The 14,831-nt window shown below is 42.9% G+C and overlaps 1 protein-coding gene and 1 pseudogene across 6 annotated transcripts in view; one reads left to right on the top strand and one right to left on the bottom strand.

Moving 5' to 3' along the window:
• The window catches only part of ANKRD11 (ankyrin repeat domain 11), a 129,945-nt gene that overhangs the window by 41,089 nt on the left and 74,025 nt on the right, over positions 1-14,831 (top strand). The gene's annotated exons all lie outside the window — the stretch shown is intronic.
• LOC102888804 lies at positions 11,332-13,024 on the bottom strand (annotated as a pseudogene).

Below are 14,831 nucleotides of genomic sequence, written 5' to 3'. Positions count from 1 at the left end.
CTTTCCCTGCTGTTTCTGGGACTTGAAATAGATTCCTCATCGTCATGCAAGCATGGCCTCTACCTGGGCTGTGCCTAGGGGACAGTCCCCCAGCCTCTCAGAGCTTCAGCCCTCAGCTGGGTTGGGGGTTTGAAATGGGCTGGCACATCTGGTTTGTGTTTGTTGGTTTTCTTGAGATTGTTGTAGATTCACAAGTAAGAAATAATGTAGAGATAGCCTTGTACACTTGCCTAGTTTCTCTCTAATGGTAACATCTTGAAAAAGTGTGATCAGTATCACAACCAGGATAGAATATCAACACTGATAAAATCCTCTGATCTTACATTGCTCAGGTTTGCTCTCAGTTGTGTGTGTTTATTTTGTGCAGTTTTATCACATTTAGCTTCCTGTATTCAGCACGAGTCAAGAGGCTAGAACCGTACCCTCACCACAGGGATCGCCCCTGTTGTGTTTTATAACCCTCAACCACTAACCTGCTTTCTATCTCTTGATTTGTCTATTATGGAAGTGGATTCACATGCTCTGGGGCATCATGCTTTTGAGGTTCATCCATGTTGTAGTGTGTGTTTGCACTTCATTCCTTTTTATGGCTGAATAATATTTAATTGTGTGGATGGAACACATTTTGTTTCTCTGTCATCAGTTGGTGGTCATCTGAATTGTTTCACACTCTTTGGTGATTATGAGTAGTATGGCTGTGAACGTTTGCACACAAGTTTTTCTGTGGATGTATGTCTTTGTTTTTCTCAAGCATTCAGCCAGGAGTGGAATTGCTGCACTGCTTTTTGTTTTGATTCAAGCCTTTGGAGACCAGAGAATGTTGTGTTCTCTTTTGAAAGAACCTTTTGAGGTTGGGGTGCTTGTGGCTTTGATCTTGTGTTTGTGCCTATTCTAGAGTAGGTTGCTAGGGTTGAACTGGATAGCGATTAGTCCATGCAGTGGGTGGCTCCAGGCTCACAGGAGGAAGAATGGGGGTGTTCCTCTCTAATCTGGGGCACACATCCTGATTGAAATCCTAAGTGCACAACTGTCTGCTTACCTCAAGAAAACAAGAGGGCCTTCTATTACTGTCCTGACACCTCCTTGTTCTGTAGTCTTTTATTGTCCTTTATTTTTCTTTAGAGAAAGAAATTAAGGTGGGAGCAAGAGAAAGCGTTGCACAGAAAAGCCTTGAAAATGTGTTTGGACAAAGTACATTGGAAGCTGGTTTGATTTAGGACTTATTGTTCAAATGCTGAGCAATGTGGGCATTGTGAGTAAAACTAGAAACCAGGTAAATGCAGCCTCTTCAAATGAATAGTTTGCTGTAAGTACAGTTTCTTATAGAACAGATATTTAAATTTGATGATTCCTGTTAGATCTTGAAGAGGTGCAGTAGCAATGAATAGCATGAGGACTAAAACACATATGCTAAATTATTTAATAAAACGAAAAGAGAGAATTTAAAAGGGCTGTCTTGCTTTGAATTACTGTTGTACTGTCATTTCCCCCAGATATAATTGGTTTTAATCCAAAATAGTGAATAGTGATGAACGATGTATATATAGGAGATATTTCTAAGCATGAACCCCTTTCTCAAGCAAACATTTTTCTCCAGGTCTCTTGGAGTTGCTTTAGGGGCCTCCTCAGTGGAGAGAGTTTTGTCGTGTGGAGGATTTCTGGAGGCCTCTAGAAGCAGGCAGACCTTTCAGGCTGGGAAGGGCACCTGCAAGGAAGGGGCCAAGTCAGAGGAACAGGGCTGAAGAGAGCCTGAGAGGGCTCCACGAATTACCATGGGGCAGCTGCACATTCATAGGTATTGTTTGAAAGCTGAAGCCACACTGGTTTCCTGGGGTTGCTTTGCCCACTAGTCTCAGATTTGGCCCCTGTGGAAGTGAGCAGCTTATTCTTTAGAATAGTGGGCCCCAGGTGCTATTGCCCACCAGTACACCAGTTCCAGTACCACTTCACTCCAGGTGTTTGGACACTCAGAGTTGTGTTAGGTGTGGAGACACACAGGTCTGTGTGATTTCACTGTCCCTGCACAAAGTGAGGGGTCTGCACCTTCTGAGGCGGCAGTGGGGAGGCAGTGGGTGTCCGATGAGTCTCTCTGGGTGGAGGGGATCGAGAGAGACAAAAAAGCCACAGCGAGGAATTTGGGCTGCGTGCTGGTTTGTCCATAGGCCAGGGGCTGGCAAACCATGGCCTGAATTTGTATGATCAGATTGCTAGGGTGGTTTTCATGTTTTTAAAGAGTTGTTCACATCAGTGAAGCCTGCAAAGGGCCAAATAGTTTGCTTTCTGGCCCTTTCCAGGGAGTTAGCCTTTTGGAACCAGGCTTGGTGAGCTCCACTGAGCCATGCTCCAATGAGTGGCTTTGTTAAATCAAAGTCCTAGGTTCTGTCCTATTAAGTGCCACATCTCTTACTAGAGTCTATTTCAGCACCCACTGAAAAACACAGAAAAGGAGTTAGGGAAGGGTACATTCTTAAACAAGAGTCTGCTGTTTGTAGGCAAGTTGAAGTCTGTTTGTCATGAAGACAGGTTTCTCTTGAGAACTCCCCTCAGCCCCATCCTTGCATGTTTTTGTGAACACAAGCAGGAGTTGTGAGCAGCCTGTGTAGTCAGCTCACTGCTCTTCCCTTTCTCCAGTGAGCACACCTGTTTCTCTGCTGTTAAAGCAAGCATGACATAAGAGCTTGGAATGTTTTTTGAAAGCAAATTTCAGGAAGTCCTGTGGCTAATTCTGTATTGTAGTGTCTCTTTAGTGCAGTGGCGATCCCCTGCCTTGCCCAAGGGGCCTAGTAGATCCCCCCTACCCTATCCCACCTTCGAGGGTGCTCTGCAGCACATTCCCTGGGACTACGTGCAGATGCTCAGAGATTCTCAATCTTCTGAACTGAAAGGTAGTTGTGGATTTTGTGTTTTGCACTTTTCCCCCAAATAATTCAGATTTAGGCTCTCTAACATTGGTACTCTGAACAGATCTTTCATAAATCTACTGAATTATGTTGAAAATATTAAGCAAGCGACATTGGAGAAATATACATATAATTTGTTACATGTGTACATATTATATGTAATATATATAGCACATACTTGTGTGTAATTAATCATTAGGATCCAAGAGTTTAGAATACGTGATGAGATTCGTTGGGGTTCACAAGTATGTATTGTTATCATGTGGAATGTGAGGTTTCTGAAGTTCCATTTACCAGCTTTTCTCCAAAAACCAGTTGTCTACTTTGGAACTTCCTCTCCCACCAGGTCTTTAAGATTTCAACTCTCCAACCAGCAAACAAAACTGTTATGTCTGATAGGGCTTTCAAATAATTAAACTAACAACCACTTAGAAATGACTCCAATATCTGTACGAGGAGGGGGTAAGTGGAAAGGAGATTCTTTTGAGACCATTTTATAAAATTTTCATTATTTTGGCTTCAAGACTTGTTATTTGTTAAAGGTTTCACAGCATCCTTCAGAAAGTTTGGGAAAGATCTTGGAATGTGATTTCCATGCTAAAATTTGAGAATTAATGTAGTGTTGTTCACTTTGATTCATAGTAAAGGATTTCACAGGTATTCAGCATATGGTCATACTTTACCTCGGGCCATCTCCATGCCAAGCATTTTGAGTATAATAAGCACTATGATAAAGGTGATGGGTGGTGCTGATACAGGCTTTCACTTCAAGGAGCCACGTTAGGATTGTGTCATTTGGAGTGCTGTTTCAATCTTACAAGGAAACACGAGAACGCTTTAGGGCAGAATGTGGGGGGGGAGAAAAATAATTCAGAGTTAAATATGTGTTTGTTAGCACCTTATATACTTCCTCCATACCTCCATATTTCAAATTAGGTCTTAACCTGAATAAGATGTGTAATCAGTAGCTTATTGCTGTGTAACAAAACCACCCCAAAATTTAATGTCTTAAAAACAACAGTGATTTATCATTTCCCGTAACTTTTATTTTGCCTGTGTGATTTTCCTGCTGGTCACACCTGGAGTCATTCATGAGGTGACAGTAAGTTGGTGGATTGGTTAGGTTTCTCATTTCCTTGTCTGGCCCAGGCTTCCCTGTGTGAGTGCAGGAGTATTCTAGGGGAGCCTCTGGGGCCCAGACGCTGGGGAAGGAAGCTCCCTCTTCATTAGTTGATTTCCCTAAATTCTGACACAGAATTGTGAATTACCTAAGTTTTTTCCTTTAGAAATTTCAAAACTTTGTAAGACTAAATCTTAATCATTGCCTAGCATATGTTTTTAAATATAATAGTCCCCTCTTATCTACGGGGGATATGTTTCAGGACCCCCAGTGGAACTGCGGGTAGTACTAAACACTTTATATACTGTTTTCTTTTATACATACATACCTATGATAAAGCTTAATGTATAAATTAGGCACAGTAATAGACCGACAACAATAAAATAGAATAATTGCAACATTGTACTGTAATAAAAGTTATATGATATAGTCTTTCTCAAAATATCTTATTGTACTCTGTTAACCCTTCTGATAACCAGCATGGCTACCATAGCATATACAGTGTAGATATGCTGGTCAAAGGGATGATTCACATCCCAGGCGGGACTGAGTGAGAAGACATGAGATTTCATCATGCTACTCGGAATGATGTGCAATTTAAAAGTTATGAATTGTTTATTTCTGGAATTTTCCATGTAATATTTTCAGACCTCAGTTGATCACGGGTAACTGAAACCGTGGGAAGTGAAACTGTGGGTAGGGGGAATGCTACAAATATTATAGATGTTTTCCCAACTTGGATTTGGGTTACATTTATCAGGTGTTATGTTTCATTCAGGCTTCAGTACTGTCCACTTCATTTGTAACTACATTTTGAATTTTGTTCTAAATAGATAAGTGGACAGTGCCCTCAGTTCTGCTGGGGCTGAGACTTCTTGTGATTAGGCATTTCCCAGCTGATGCTGTATTTCAGATTTTAACTATAACCAAAGATACATGTTGATGTTTTTGAAGTGTACTATAGAGCATTAACAAGCTGAATCAAATCCTTTGTTTCTGAGTTGAATTATGATGAAGATGGTCACTGGGCCCGAATGAGCCAGCTCACTGCTTCGGGGTTTTGCTGACACTCAGAGAAGGGCAGTTGGTAATTCTCCAGAATTTTGTCGGAAGCCCTCACTGTAACAACTGAGCCCAGGGCAAAGAGGCCCAAGTCATGAATATGCCTATGCCTGCCTCCCTGGTTGGGCCTCCTGGAAGTGGAGGAACAAAGATTCTGTGGGATTTCCTGAGAGGGCAGAGATAGGATAACTGAGAAGGCTTTCCACCTGTGTGGAGCAGGTTTCATACTTTGATGAAGAATGATGAGACCCAAGGGAGGCAGCCAGGATCAGGAATTAAGGGGTCTTCATGGGGAAGTAGGAGTGCTGCAGCAGTATAGGCATGATCCAGGCTTGGAATAATCTACTCTGTGTCATGGAGATAGAAAGGGGGTCTCTTTTTGGGTGTTACTGGGATAGGAACCCATGACTCCAAGAGCCCATGCTGAATGGTTGGACTGCAGCTGGAGTCCAGATGCGAAGCAGCCCAGTTAGTGCGGAGGCTGGAATACGTTGCCTATAGCTGGAGACTTCATGGTGAGGCCCAGTAGGATATTTTACTACTTAGATCTGTCTTGTGGGCACTCAGAGGAGTACTGAGTGGATCTAAATCTTTTCCTCTCCTTTTTGTAGCCCACAGCACACACATGCACACGCACAGGAAAAGGGAGTCCCTTTGTATGATAGATGAAGCAGCTGTTCCTAGAATTGCTGTCATCCCTGACATGAATGCCATGCTGCCCTTGTATTTGGAAGGGATGTTAATTCTTGAAAGCACCAACATTGGCTAATACAGGTAACAGAAATAGGTCGGTGGGCCTTTAATCTTTTAAATATTTTAAGATTTAAGGTATATAATTATTTAGTATTTCACCACAGATAACTTAAAAATCATTAATCATAGACGTATTTATCAACTGATTAAAATATATGATGCTAATTTCGGTATCTTTGACACTTTTCTTAGGATTTTTGTAGCTTTCACAAGAATATGGTGAATGCTGTTCTATCTTTTCTGCATCACTTACAATCCAGAATAGATTAAAATGGAAACATATCATTGGATATGAAAATGGGTGAAGGTGCCTTTCGTGAAATTATATTCCACCTTCAGGTTCAGTGTGCAAGGGTCAGAGTGGGATTAGCCAGAACAGTCAAGATTGCTGGACCAAAGTGAGGAGGCAGGAGCAGCCTGAGCAACCTGAGGCTCCTGGAGTTACTATTGTTTCCTTGTTTGTTGTATGTGATCCCTCTGTAGTATTTTGGAAAAATGGTTGATAAGACACAACAAAACATAGTTAATGACATCTATATTTTTATCGAACTATGTGTCCTCTTCTTTTTTACTAGAAGTTAAAATGGTAATGAGAAACGTTCTAGAATCTTAGGCAAAAAACCAAAAAGCAAACAATATGTTAAAATTAAAACTTTGAGCATGTGGAGTTTACTACCATGAGGAAGATGATGTCCAGTGACAGCCATGTCGTCTAATCTCTGCCACAAGTGCCCTGTCTCAGGGCACAGTGTCTGAATCATCATTGAAATTGGCTGCAGGCGGCACCCTAGGTCAGAATAGTTGAAATCCTGGTGATGTGTAAAGGAAAATATTTTGTTGTTAGGCTGTTTGGTTCTCTGTTGTCTAAGGACTTCCTTTCTTTTTCATCTTCAGCTCTAGAGCATGACCTCCGGAGACGGCTTTTCGGGATGTACGGCTTTTCAGGATATACGAGGAATGAGTGCACAGCATTTAGAAAGCCACCCTCAGAGACACCTAGCCCAGGGCCTCTGGAAGGAAGCCTCTAGAATCTGCTGGCTTTTCAGAGAGTGAAGTTTAGAGAATATATTTGTAGATTTCCTGTTGGTCAGATAGCAAAATCTACTAAAGTTCAAGTGTTTTGGTTTTGGGTGTATGCTTTATTTTTCTGAACACTCATTTTAGTTTAAACAGAAGCTCCGAGTAAGGCCGAGGACCTTGAAAGGAAGATCTTAAAGGCATCGTTTCCAGATGTGTGATGAACCCAGGGTGTTAATTCAGTACCAGTAACAAAGGCATTTGTCTGCATTGCTCTTTGCCATGTTGCTAAGCTAGCTGCCTACATATACAAATGTAGAAACTTGTACAGATGATGTAAAAATCCTGCTGGGGACGTGCAGTTGCAATGTGGGTGATATAGAGAAAGAGCTCGCCCAACTGCTCTGAGGCCTTAGTCGAGGCCTTTCCCAGTGTCTGCTCTGTATGTAGGGGTGTTTGTAAGACCACTTGGGATGTGCATGCAACAGCCTTGGTCATTTAATAGAACTTTGACCTCTGCAATTTTAAGTGAGAAGTTGTATCTAGGGCCTCAGTTTCTGCATCGTTAAAACCAGTGAAGGAGTCGAACTTCCTGGGACCCAAAGCTGTAGATGTGGACATTCCTGGTGGTGTTTGGGGAGGAGCACACAGTTCCTGGATGGTGTGGCCTGGAAGAGCTGGGAGAGGCCCCATAATTATGAGAAGTGGTTGTAGTTTCATAAAAGGAAAAAGACCTGTTCACGGGACTGTTTTTAAAGATTTCAGGAATTGCGTGTAGTAATTGCACCTCATTTGTGTTTTAAAGAACTTACTATTTTTCACTACTTTTACCCTAGTGTTCAGTAAATAAAAAATAAAGAAAAGAAAGAAATGGAGCAGCCAGTGTTCCAGCCCCTTCTTTGTGTTTCTGAGGCGACCAAGAGAGGTGTACTGGTGTCCACCTACAGGGACAGAAGGCGGCCCTGCTGGGGGAAGGCAAGGCATTCTTGGCAGCCTCCCCAGGGCCCCTCCCCTTGAATTCTGCTGGGCCCCAGCTTGTACTCGTTCTGCCCGCTCACCTAATGCTCACCTGCTGCCTCTCATATCTTACACTGACAAAGATCCCCTGCATGACCACCACAGAGAGAAACAGCTCTGCTACTTAGAGTTGGCCTTGGGCACGTCTCAGAGATCAGTCCAGAAGGAGCTGACCGCAGTGGCCAGGGCATTGATACTCTGCAATCCTGAGTGCCAGCAAGGACTCCCTTGGTTATAATATAGCTCCTTCCCAGCTTTTTGCAGGAGTCACTTTGGTGAGGACCTGGGGCCACAGTGCCCTCTGTGAGTACAAGAAGGCCTCACTTGGTGTGTCTACTCCTGCTGACCAGACTGAGAGGAGGCCAGGTCAGGAAAGGGCCATCCTGTGGAGGTAAGGATGAGGAAGACAGAAGGGAGGAGGCCAGCTGGGACGAGCTGTGCAGGCCAGTGATTTACAAATGGCCTATGGTCATCCCATCTACCCTGTCTTTATGAATTTGACTTCTTTAAGTACCTCATGTGAGTAGAATCATATAGTATTTATCTTTTAATGTCTGGCTTATTTCACTCAGCATAGTATGTCCTCAGAGTTCATCCATATTATAACAAGTGTCAGAATTTCCTTCCTTTTAAAGGCTAAATAATAAATATTTCATCGTATGAATCGGCCACATTTTCTTTATCCATTCATTTGTTGATAAGACACTGAGTTGCTTCCATGTCTTGACTATTGTGAATAAAACTGTTATGAACATGGAGTACAAGTATATTTTTGAGACTGCTTTCATTTCTTTGGGGTATACATTCAGAAGTGGAATTGCTGGATCAAATAGTAATTCTGTGTTTAGTTTTCTGAGGAACTGCCATACTGTTTTCCACAATGACTATACCATTTTACATTCTACTAGCTATGCAGGAGGGTCCCTGAACAAGGCTACTGGCAGGCTTCCTGCAACCGGTCAGAACACTTGGTCAGCATAGTCTCTCTTGTCTTCCTTTGCAGCAGACCTCATAGAGTATTGGGTATATTTAAGGAAAGTTCATTCATGCCACTGACCCTCGCCTCTTGGGGATACACACAGAGGCCTGGCAGAGCCCACCTCTCCCAGTACCTTTTCTTCCACTGTCTGTCCCTGTTGTTCCTCCTGCATACTAATTCTTGTCCCCACCTCAGCCCTTTGATTATTTTGTGGTAAATTTTTAGAATAAAAGATGCCAAACTGGATATTGAACTATTAGCTTTTGTCTTAACGCGATAGCCTACCAATCTCTCAGGGTGATGGGAGCCGCCCAGGGCTGACCCTACCCAGTACAGGACTCCCGGCTATGGAGATGATGGCTGTAGGGCCTGAGAGAAGCTCTGCTCATTCTGGGAGGTAATACACTAGCTTCTGTTGCCGTTTATTACATGCCCCATCTTTTAGGGGTAAGGGGTGTTCCCAAAATTGTACTATACCTTCTTTAACAGAGCTGCCATTTGAACCAGCAGTGTCTCTTTACTGTATCCTCGCTCCTGTCCTCGTTCTGCTCCTTCCTGCTTCCTGAGCCTATTTCCTGTTCTAAGCAAGGTCAGCTCATATCCATTGTCCTCCCTCCAGTCAATGATAGGCCTAGAGAGGCCTCTCTTGGAGGGATCTGTGTTCATCTCTGGAACTTTCCACTTTAGTTTCTTGATAAAAAATGTCTCATTTGGACTTGTTGAAAATCAGCAATGAATAATTTTTAAAAACCCACAACAGATTGTACATTGTTAGTAATCTATAAATGGTATGTCTTTTAAAAGATAAGGATTAGAAATTCAAGAATAAAAAAGGTACTGTGCTTCATTAGTGAAGAGCAACAGTTCATGGTAAGGTTTTCAGAATGCTTTCACAATCTATTTATTTGCCGTCTGCAGTATAATCTGAGGCAGCCTTGAATTATTAAAAGCTCATCACATATGCTTACATTCATTCCGTCACTCCACTGGTTGGAAGCCATCTCACTTTGGGTCTGGCTCTTGGCCAGGACCATCTAATGCATTCTTTTTTTTTCTTCTGTGGGCCAGCCCTCCTGCTCTGGATCAGCACTTGCCAATGACACTAGCTCTTGAGTTTGGAGGATTTAGGCGGGAATTAAAGGCAGAGGCCCTCAATTTTTATCTAAGTTCCATTTCTTCTGATCTTGGAAAGTCACTTAACATTTCTGAGCCCTGGTCTCCCTAACTACTGGCTGAAAATAATCATGTTTCTTCTCTTATTTCACGGGGTTATTTAATGGCTCCATGTCCTATTAAGTGGAACATAAGCGGTCACTGTAAATAGATGATTATGTGCCACAGTCGTTAAAAAGAAAAAAAGAAACTACCCACCCCTCAGTGTATGTCTGCTTATTCTAAGACGAAGGAAAAATAAGCATGTTGCTGCTTATTTTGTACGTTAATGGAACAAAGACTTTGTTTTTAAATAACCTTGTTTTAATACTGGTGGGGCTGTGTTTTGAAGATCTGGTTCTTTGCTTATGCTGATGTTCATTGCCATAGCTAGTAAAGATAATTTTCAGAAGCAGAGCATGTACCTTATATTGAGGTGATGTTCATTGCAGGTGAGTTTTGAAATCTTACTGAGTTCTCATCAACCTTGATTAGATCTCTCAGGCAAAACAGTCCAGCTGATGAAAAATTTATCTCAGAAGTGGTAATGTCAGCTCTTCCTTTTTGTGGTTGCTGTTGCCGTGGTTGCTCATGGTGTTTGGTCCTTGCAGGAACTCCTGTAGTCGTTTGCCCATTTTCTGAGAGTCACCAGCAAGGCCTGCTTTGGCTGGGAGTAAGCAGGGAGTGAGCTTATTGTAAAATGATAATGGATGGGTCCATGGCCTTTGCTCCTCCTCCAGACCTGCCACTGGCCTGGAGACCTCCACATACAGCCAGTGTCTCTCTATTTGGGAGGAGTTGGCAATATTTAGACTTTTTTTTCCTGGTGTTTTAGATGAAAACAAATCATGTCGTTTCAGCATTTTCTTGCATTCTAGTGAGTATTGAGTCAAGCTGTGAACCCCCTCTTGGGGCTTTGAAGGTCTGTTCACCTGTTCCCTTCCTGCTTTTGTGCCTTTTCTTTCCTAAAAGGACTAGGAGAGTGGAGCTTGCCACATCATTCCCAGCCTTTTTATTGGAAGCACACTTTGATAATAGAATACCCACAGATGAATCAGATCTGATTCCTGCAGCTTTGTAAGTGGTCCCTGTCTCTGAGGAGCAGCAGACTGCCTGAGCACACCTTGCTCTCCATCCAACATTGTGAGGTTCCTGGCATTTCACCTGGCCATGGGGCTGCTGGTGCAGGAGGCTGGCTGGCTTTATTTACATGGTTAGTGCTGCTCAGTGAGACTCCACTTGCTGAAATATTGATTGTCTTAAGCATTTTATATTTGGAGACTTGTCTAATATTCATGAAGTCAATTCTTAGAGTTCCCCCCTTTTTTTTCCTCATTAAACTTTGTTTTAATGGGGTCTCAAAATGCTGTGACAGATTTTTGGTCAAGTTGTTTCCATGAAAAAGTACTGATTTTAAAAACTAATAACTTAAAAACTGCCACACACAAAAAAACCCCCAAATGGTCCACAAAACATTCTCCTTTCTTTCTGAAGGTTTTACGATGCATTGTGATCATTAACCAGTCTTTTACTATTAAACTTAAATGGCCAATTGAGACAAATAGTTCTGAGACCGTTCATCCACCACTGATTAAGACTGGGATAGCAGGTATTGGGGATAATACTCATTTAGCCTTCTGAGCTTTCTGGGCAGACTTGGTGACCTTGCCAGCTCCAGCTGCCTTCTTGTCCACTGCTTTGATGACACCCACAGCAACTGTCTGTCTCATGTCATGAACAGTAAAAACGGCCCAGAGGAGAATAGTCAGAGAAGCTCTCAACACACATGGGCTTGCCAGGAACCATATCAACAATGGCAGCATCACCAGATTTCAAAAACTTTGGGCCATCTTCTAGCTTTTTTCCCAGAATGATGATCAGTCTTCTTCAGCTCAGTAAATTTGCAAGCTATGTAAGCTGTGTGACAATCCAGCACAGGTGCATATCTGGCACTGATTTGGCCTGGGTGGTTCAGGATAATCACCTGAGCGGTGAAGCCAGCTGCTTCCATTAGTGGATCATTTTTGCTGTCACCAGCCACATTGCCATGACGAACGTCTTTGACAGATACATTCTTGACATTGAAGCCCACATTGTCCCCAGGAAGAGCTTCACTCAAAACTTCGTGGTGCATTTCAACAGACTTTATTTACTTCATTTATTACATTGACTGGAGCAAAGGTGACCACCATGCCGGGTTTGAGAACACCAGTCTCCACTCAGCCCACAGGGACAGTACCAATACCACCAGTTTTGTAGACATCCTGGAGTGGCAGACGCAAAGGCTTGTCAGTTGGATAAGTTGGCAGGATACAATCCAGAGCTTCAAGCAGTGTGGTTCCACTTGCACTGCCATCTTTATGGGTGACTTTCCATCCCTTGAACCAAGGCATAGTAGCACTTGGCTCCAGCATGTTGTCACCATTCCATCCAGAAATTGGCACAAATGCTACTGTGTCAGGGTTGTAGCCAGTTTTCTTAATGGAGGTGCTGACTTCCTTAACGATTTCCTCATATCTCTTCTGGCTGTAAGACGGCTCAATGAAATCCATCTTGTTAACACCAACAATTAGTTGTTTCATACCCAGTGTGTAAGCCAGAAGGGCATGCTCATGGGTCTGCCCGTTCTTGGAGATACCTGCTTCAGATTCACCAACACCAGCAGCAACAGTCAAGACAGCACAGTCAGCCTGATGTGCCTGTAATCATGTTTTTGATAAAGTCTCTGTGTCCTGGGGCATCACTGATGGTCACATAATTGCTGGTCTCGAATTTCTACAGAGAGCTATCAATGGTGATACCACGCTCACGTTCAGCTTTTAATTTATTCAAGACCCAGGCATACTTGAAGGAGCCCTTCCCCATCTCAGCAGCCTCCTTCTCAAATTTTTCAGTGGTTCTTTTTTCAGTCCTACCACATTTGTAAATCAGATGACCAGTTGTGGTAGACTTGCCAGAATCTACGTGTCCAATGACAACGATGTTGATGTGAGTCTTTTTCTTTCCCATTTAGGCTTAAATATAGCACTGATTTTCACAACACCTGTGTTCTGGCGGCAAACCTGTTGCGAAAAAGCAGAGTTTCCTTTTTCAAAAAATTCAGAGTGAGGGAGAAGGAGGCTTTTCAAATTCTAGTGAGATATTTGCTTCAACAAGAATTTTTTTTTTTTTTTTGCTGAATGCAAAATTTGTTTATCACTTGTAAAATTAATTTGTGAAGGTGCATGCCTCAGAGGATTTGAATGAGTAAAGACATGTTTTTCAGTCACCATACAGTATATTATTTAAAAGCAGTAAATGACATAGCTGGTAGACCCTGAGAATGGGGGCAGGGATGAAGCTGTCTGGATTTGCCTCCCTGGTGGGGATAGTATGTCCAGTGGGTAGGACTCCTGCCAGTCATTGTAGACGTAGGGCACACAGCCTGCGGAGGTCTTCACTGCCCCAGCTCTGCCCAAGGTCTACCTTCCTGTTGACCTGGTAGCGCATGCTCAGTTGCAAGGGCTGTCTTGTTTTTGGTGTTTCAGAGCTGATGGGTGTGGTGTTGTGTTAGCTGCATGTCTGGGCATTAGAAATGTTACGTTACATAAATATGTGACCAGGTCTGTCCAGGTGCCTGGGACTGAAGTTCATTTGTGATGAATCTTCCTGCCAATGTTTCTGGCTCCCCTTTTGAGATGCTCTGTAGAGCCAGGTAGAAGCTTCCTGTTTACCCTCTCATGTCTTACAGTTTTACATCAGTGTTAGGATGAAGTAAATAGACCTTGTAAAGTTAATACTTAAATACTTAAGGTTTAATTATTCCATATCCTCTTTTCAAACATGTAATTTTAGAAATAATTTTGTTGTAACGGTCCTTTTTGCTTAAATGTGCCACTGCGTAGAAGAAACAATGAGTGAAAGAGGGCTGGGGGGGCCCATAAAGCAATGTTGGAGGACACTCATGCCCTCTTTAGCTCTGTGCCATCAGTATCTTGCACAACTTGCAGCATGTACAAAACATGCTAAGTAAACCTGGTTAGCTGAGCTGCAGACATTCCCAGATGCAGGTGGAAGCTATGTTGATAGGGGATCTTAATGCCAAACTGGGTCATTTGCTGGATAGGGGCCAGCCCTAGGACACATTTTTTGCTGAGGAGTGGCATGGCTGTAGCTGCAGAATGTAGTCTGGACACGCTGGAGCAAGAGGAAGTGGCCTCAAGCACAGGCCTTAACATTCATGTGAGAGCTGTACAGAAGGAGGGGCGGTATTTGCTTGCTGCTGACTTTGCAGAGCAGCTCTAATAACAGTGCGAAACCTTTATTTATGTGACCCCCAGTGCCTGGCTGCCCACTGACCAGCACAGAAGAGCGGGCAGAGAGGTCTTGGGTGCACATTTCTCCAGAAGCCATACTGAGATGTGCTTCTTGCCAGTGAGTATTGGGGAAGGGCTGTACTAGCCTGGACCCTGCTTCTGACCCTGACCTTGGGCATGGTGCATGCTTAGCCATCACAGGGCCTATCATTTGCCCAGCAGTCCATCTCTGGAGAACCTTCTTTTATGCTTTATAAGAAAATAATAGCTTTATTGCTATATAATTGACACATGATATAGTTCACACATTTAAAATAGTCTTTAGTATATTTGCAGACATGTGTAACACGGTTTTAGAACATTTTCATCACCTTAGAAAGAAATCAATACACACCCCATCATTTCCCCCTCCCCAGCCCTAAGCAAAACCACTGTCTCTATGGATTTGCCTATTTTGGACATTTCGTATCATGGAATTGTTGAACACTATGTGGCATCACAGAGATACCCTTGCACATGTGCATGCAGACATACAT

Source organism: Pteropus alecto, unplaced genomic scaffold (genome assembly GCF_000325575.1).
Source record: "Pteropus alecto unplaced genomic scaffold, ASM32557v1 scaffold7, whole genome shotgun sequence".
Taxonomy (NCBI): domain Eukaryota; kingdom Metazoa; phylum Chordata; class Mammalia; order Chiroptera; family Pteropodidae; genus Pteropus; species Pteropus alecto.
This window is presented reverse-complemented; position numbering and strand designations above follow the sequence as displayed.